This window comes from Arachis ipaensis, chromosome B3, assembly GCF_059453495.1.
Source record: "Arachis ipaensis isolate K30076 ecotype BB chromosome B3, ASM5945349v1, whole genome shotgun sequence".
In the NCBI taxonomy this organism is placed as follows: domain Eukaryota; kingdom Viridiplantae; phylum Streptophyta; class Magnoliopsida; order Fabales; family Fabaceae; genus Arachis; species Arachis ipaensis.
In genome coordinates this window covers 122,978,541-122,985,536 of record NC_142438.1, presented here as the reverse complement: position 1 = coordinate 122,985,536, position 6,996 = coordinate 122,978,541, and the positions used below count along the sequence as shown (strand labels likewise).

The window sequence follows — 6,996 nt, the reverse complement described above, 5'->3', positions numbered from 1 at the left end:
AATTTTCGAAAATATCTCCCTCTTTTTCAAAAATTTCTTTTTTAACTAATTATTTTTATTTTCTATTTTTGATTTCAAAAATTTTCGAAAAAATACTAACAATTTTCAAAAACTATTTTCAAAAATCACTAACTCCTTTTCAAAATTAATTTTCGAAAATTCCCTCCTTCTCCCTCATCTTATTCTATTTACTCATTCATATCCTAACATCTCATCTCACATCTCAAGCCTCCTTACAGTTGCATTTCTTTCTTTACATCACATTCTTTGTCTCCCCCCTCTCTTCCACTCACAAAGGGATCCCTATACTGTGGTATAAAGGATCTCTATTATTATTATCATTTTTCTGGCCATTCTTCCTTGTCATATGAGCAGGAGCAAGGATAAGAACATTCTTGTGGAAGCAGATTCAGAACCTGAAAGGACTCTGAAGAGAAAATTAAGAGAAGCTAAAATACAACAATCCAGAGATAACCTTTCAGAAATTTTCGAACAGGCAGAGGAGATGGCAGCCGAAAATAATGATAATGTAAGGAAGATGCTTGGTGACTTTACTGCACCTAATTCCAATTTACATGGAAGAAGCATCTCCATTCCTGCCATTGGAGCAAACAACTTTGAGCTGAAACCTCAATTAGTTTCTCTGATGCAGCAGAACTGCAAGTTTCATGGACATCCATCTGAAGATCCCTTTCAGTTCTTAACTGAATTCTTGCAAATATGTGATACTGTTAAGACTAATGGAATAGATCCTGAAGTCTACAGGCTCATGCTTTTCCCTTTTGCTGTAAGAGACAGAGCTAGATTATGGTTGGATTCTCAACCCAAAGACAGCCTGAACTCTTGGGATAAGCTGGTCACGGCTTTCTTAGCCAAGTACTTTCCTCCTCAAAAGCTGAGCAAGCTTAGAGCTGATGTTCAAACCTTCAGACAGAAAGAAGGTGAATCTCTCTATGAAGCTTGGGAAAGATACAAACAGTTGACCAAAAAGTGTCCTTCTGACATGCTTTCAGAATGGACCATCCTGGATATATTCTATGATGGTTTATCTGAGCTATCAAAGATGTCACTGGACACTTCTGCAGGTGGATCCATTCACCTAAAGAAAACGCCTGCAGAAGCTCAAGAACTCATTGACATGGTTGCTAATAACCAGTTCATGTACACTTCTGAAAGGAATCCTGTAAGTAATGGGACGCCTATGAAGAAGGGAGTTCTTGAAGTTGATACTCTGAATGCCATATTGGCTCAGAACAAAATATTGACTCAGCAAGTCAATATGATTTCTCAGAGTCTGCATGGAATGCAAGCTGCATCCAACAGTACTCAAGAGGCTTCTTCTGAAGAAGAAGCTTATGATCCTGAGAACCCTGCAATAGCAGAGGTAAATTACTTAGGTGAACCTTATGGAAACACCTATAACTCAACATGGAGAAATCATCCAAATTTCTCATGGAAGGATCAAAAGCCCCAACAAGGCTTTAATAATGGTGGAAGAAACAGGTTTAGCAATAGCAAGCCTTTTCCATCATCAACTCAGCAACAGACAGAGAACTCTGAACAAAATGCTTCTAATTTAGCAAATCTAGTCTCTGATCTATCCAAGGCCACTGTAAGTTTCATGAATGAAACAAGGTCTTCCATTAGAAATTTGGAAGCACAAGTGGGCCAGCTGAGTAAAAGGATCACTGAAATCCCTCCTAGTACTCTCCCAAGCAATACAGAAGAGAACCCAAAAGGAGAGTGCAAGGCCATTGACATAAGTGCCATGGCCGAACCTGTGAGGAAAGGAGAGGACGTGAATCCCAAGGAGGAAGACCTCCTGGGACGTCCAGTGATCAATAAGGAGCTTCCCTCTGGGGAATCAAAGGACTCTGAGGCTCATCTAGAGACTATAGAGATCCCATTGAGCCTCCTTATGCCCTTCATGAGCTCTGATGAGTATTCCTCTTCTGAAGAGAATGAGGATGTCACTGAAGAGCAAACTGCCAAGTTTCTTGGTGCAATCATGAAGCTAAATGCCAAATTATTTGGCATTGATGCTTGGGAAGTTGAACCTCCCTTGTTCATCAATGAACTAAGTGATCTGGATCAACTGACATTGCCTCAGAAGAGACAGGATCCTGGGAAGTTCATATTACCTTGTACCATAGGCACCATGATCTTTAAGGCTCTGTGTGACCTTGGTTCAGGAATAAACCTCATACCCCTCTCTGTAATAGAGAAACTGGGAATCTATGGGGTGCAAGCTGCTAAAATCTCACTAGAGATGGCAGACAGCTCAAGAAGACAGGCTTATGGACAAGTAGAAGATGTATTAGTAAAGGTTGAGGGCCTTTACATACCTACTGATTTCATAGTCCTGGATACTGGAAAGGAAGAGGATGAATCCATCATCCTAGGAAGACCTTTCCTGGCCACAGCAAGAGCTGTGATTGATGTTGACAGAGGTGAAATAGTCCTTCAATGGAATGAGAACTCCCTTGTATTCAAAACTCAAGGATCTCCCTCTGCAACCATGGAGAGGAAGCAGGAAAAGCTTCTCTCAAAGCAGAGTCAACCAGAGCCCCCACAGTCAAACTCTAAGTTTGGTGTTGGAGAGTCTCAACAAAGCTCTGCACATCTGTGAGGCTCCATGAGAGCCCATTGTCAAGCTATTGACATTAAAGAAGCGCTTGTTGGGAGGCAACCCAATGTTTATCTAATTCTTATTTTTATTGTTTTTCATGTTTTCTTAGGTTCATGATCATGTGAAGTCACAAAATAAATAGAAAAATTGAAAACGGAATCAAAAACGGTAGAAGAAAAATCACACCCTGGAGGAGCATCTGTCTGGCGTTCAAACGCCAGAACAGAGCATGGTTCTGGCGCTGAACGCCCAAAATGGGCAGCTTCTGGGCGCTGAATGCCAGAACAGGCATGGTTCTGGCGTTCAACGCCAGACATGGCACACAGATGGGCGTTGAACGCCCAAAATGGCCACCAACCTGGCGCTGAACGCCCAAAGTTGGATACAAAGGCATTTTTACATGCCTAATGGTGCAGGGATGTAAATTCCTTAAACACCTCAGGATCTGTGGACCCCACAGGATCCACTCAGGATCTGTGGACCCCACAGGATCCCCACCTACCTCCACTCACTTCTTCTCACCACTCTCTTTCACACAACCCCATAAACACTCTTCCCCAAAAAACCCTTCACCAATCACCTCAATCTCTCTTCCCCATCACCTCTTCACCACTCACATCTATCCACTCTTTCCCATAAACCTACCTCATAAACTCCACCTACCTTCAAAATTCAAAACCAATTTCTCACCCAAACCCACCCATATGGCCGAAACCTTCCCCACCTTCCCTTCCCTATATAAAGCCCTCCATTCTTCATCAAATTCACACAACACAACCCCTCTATACCCTTCTTGGCCGAACCACATCACCCTCTCCCTCTCCATATTTCTTCTTCTTCTTCTTCTATTCTTTTGTTTATTGCTCGAGGGCGAGCAATATTCTAAGTTTGGTGTGGTAAAAGCATAGCTTTTTTGTTTTTCCATTACCATTGATGGCACCTAAGACCGGAGAATCCTCTAGAAGAGGGAAAGGGAAGATAAAAGCTTCCACATCCGAGTCATGGGAGATGGAAAGATTCATCTCCAAAGCCCATCAAGACCACTTCTATGATGTTGTGGCCAAGAAGAAGGTGATCCCTGAGGTCCCTTTTAAACTCAAAAGAAATGAGTATCCGGAGATCCGAAATGAAATTCAAAGAAGAGGTTGGGAAGTTCTAACAAATCCCATCCAACAAGTCGGCATCTTAATGGTTCAAGAGTTCTATGCCAATGCATGGATCACCAAGAACCATGATCAAAGTAAGAACCCGGATCCAAAGAACTATGTTACAATGGTTCGGGGGAAATACTTAGATTTTAGTCCGGAGAATGTGAGGTTGGCGTTCAACTTGCCATACATGGAAGAGAACGCACGCCCCTACACAAGGAGAGTCAACTTTGATCAAAGGTTGGACCAAGTCCTTATGGACATATGTGTAGAAGGAGCTCAATGGAAGATTGACTCCAAAGGCAAGCCGGTTCAACTAAGAAGATTGGACCTCAAGCCTATAGCTAGAGGATGGTTGGAGTTCATTCAATGCTCAATCATTCCCACTAGCAACCGGTCTGAAGTTACTATAGACCGGGCCATCATGATCCATAGCATCATGATTGGAGAAGAGGTGGAAGTTCATGAGATTATACCTCAAGAACTCTACAAGGTGGCTGACAAGTCCTCCACCATGGCAAGGTTAGCCTTTCCTCACCTCATTTGCCACCTATGCAATTCAGCTGGGATTGATAGAGGGAGATATCCTCATCAAAGAGGACAAGCCCATCACTAAGAAAAAGATGGAGCAAGCAAGAGAGCCCACTCATGGAGCTCAAGAGGCGTATGAAGCTCATCACCATGAGATTCCGGAAATGCCTCAAATGCACTTTCCTCCACAAAACTATTGGGAGCACATCAACACCTCCCTAGAAGAATTGAGTTCCAATATGGGACAACTAAGGGTGGAACATAAAGAGCACTCTATCATGCTGCATGAAATAAGAGAAGATCAAAAGGCAATGAGGGAGGAGCAACAAAGACAAGGAAGAGACATAGAAGAGCTCAAGGACATCATTGGTTCCTCAAGAAGGAAACGCCACCATCACTAAGGTGGATTCATTCCTTGTTCTTGCTTTCTCTGTTTTTCGTTTTCTATGTTATGTGCTTATCTATGTTTGTGTCTTCATTACATGATCATTAGTAGTTTCTAACTTTGTCTTAAAGATATAAATGTCCTATGAATCCATCACCTCTCTTAAATAAAAAAACTATTTTAATTCAAAAGAACAAGAAGTACATGAGTTTCGAATTTATCCTTGAACTTAACTTAATTATATTGATGTGGTGACAATGCTTCCTGTTTTCTGAATGTATGCTTGAACAGTGCATATGTCTTTTGAAGTTGTTGTTTAAGAATGTTAAATATGTTGGCTCTTGAAAGAATGATGACTAGGAGACATGTTATTTGATAATCTGAAAAATCATAAAAATGATTCTTGAAGCAAGAAAAAGCAGCAAAGAACAAAGCTTGCAGAAAAAAAAAAGAAAAAAAAATAGGCGAAAAAAAAATAGAAAGAAAAAGAAAAAGCAAGCAGAAAAAGCCAATAACCCTTAAAACCAAAAGGCAAGGGCAAATAAAAAGGATCCCAAGGCTTTGAGCATCAGTGGATAGGAGGGCCTAAAGGAATAAAATCCTGGTCTAAGCGGCTAAACCAAGCTGTCCCTAACCATGTGCTTGTGGCGTGTAGGTGTCAAGTGAAAACTTGAGACTGAGCGGTTAAAGTCAAGGTCCAAAGCAAAAACAAAGAGTGTGCTTAAGAACCCTGGACACCTCTAATTGGGGACTTTAGCAAAGCTGAGTCACAATCTGAAAAGGTTCACCCAATTATGTGTTTGTGGCATTTATGTATCCGGTGGTAATACTGGAAAACAAAGTGCTTAGGGCCACGGCCAAGACTCATAAAGAAGCTGTGTTCAAGAATCATCATACTGAACTAGGAGAGTCAATGACACTATTCGAAATCTGAAGTTCCTATAGATGCCAATCATTCTAAACTTCAATGGATAAAGTGAGATGCCAAAACTATTCAAGAGGCAAAAAGCTATAAGTCCCGCTCATATGATTGAAGCTCTGTTTCATTGATAGTTTGGAATTTATAGTATATTCTCTTCTTTTTATCCTATTTGATTTTCAGTTGCTTGGGGACAAGCAACAATTTAAGTTTGGTGTTGTGATGAGCGGATAATTTATACGCTTTTTGACATTGTTTTTAGTATGTTTTTAGTAGGATCTAGTTACTTTTAGGGATGTTTTCATTAGGTTTTATGTTAAATTCACATTTCTGGACTTTACTATGATTTTGTGTGTTTTTCTGTGATTTCAGGTATTTTCTGGCTGAAATTGAGGGACTTGAGCAGAAATCAGATTCAGAGGTTGAAAAAGGACTGCTGATGCTGTTGGATTCTGACCTCCCTGCACTCAAAGTGGATTTTCTGGAGCTACAGAACTCGAAATGGCGCGCTTCCAATTGCGTTGGAAATTAGACATCCAGGGCTTTGCAGCAATATATAATAGTCTATACTTTGGCCAAGAATAGACGACGTAAACTGGCGTTCAACGCCAGCCTTCTGCCCAAATCTGGCGTCCAGCGCCAGAAAAGGATCCAAAACCAGAGTTGAATGCCCAAACTGGCATAGAAACTGGCGTTCAACTCCACAAATGGCCTCTGCACGTGTTACACTTGAGCTCAGCCCAAACACACACCAAGTGGGCCCCGGAAGTGGATTTATGCATCAATTACTTACTCATGTAAACCCTCGTAGCTAGTTTATTATAAATAGGACCTTTTACTATTGTATTAGGTATCTTTAGTCTCAGTTTTATTCCATTGTTCATCTTAGGAGACTATTGATCACGTTTTAGGGGGCTGGCCATCTCGGCCATGCCTGGACCTTCACTTATGTATTTTCATACGGTAGAGTTTCTACACTCCATAGATTAAGGTGTGGAGCTCTGCTGTTCCTCAAAGATTAATGCAAAGTACTACTGTTTTCTATTCAATTCTTCTTATTTCGCTTCTAAGATATCCATTCGCACCCAAGAACGTGATGAAGGTGATGATTATGTGTGACGCTCATCATCCTTCCCCCCTATGAACGCGTGCCTGACAAACACTTCTGTTCTACATGAATTAAGCTAGAATGAGTATCTCTTAGATCTCCTAACCAGAATCTTCGTGGCGTAAGCTAGAATGATGGCAGCATTCAAGAGAATCCGGAAAGTCTAAACCTTGTCTGTGGTATTCCGAGTAGGATTCAATGATTGAATGACTGTGACGGGCTCCTAACTCGCGATTGCAGGGCGTTAGTGACAGACGCAAAAGGATAGTAAATCCT

At 41.3% G+C, this 6,996-nt stretch overlaps 1 non-coding gene across 1 annotated transcript; it reads right to left on the bottom strand.

Annotated features, from left to right (window-relative positions):
* Nucleotides 1-901: 901 nt before the first annotated feature.
* Nucleotides 902-1,009, bottom strand: LOC148572318 (small nucleolar RNA R71). Its single transcript, XR_015908816.1, has one exon. It is a non-coding gene; the product is annotated as a small nucleolar RNA R71 (small nucleolar RNA).
* Nucleotides 1,010-6,996: the final 5,987 nt, after the last annotated feature.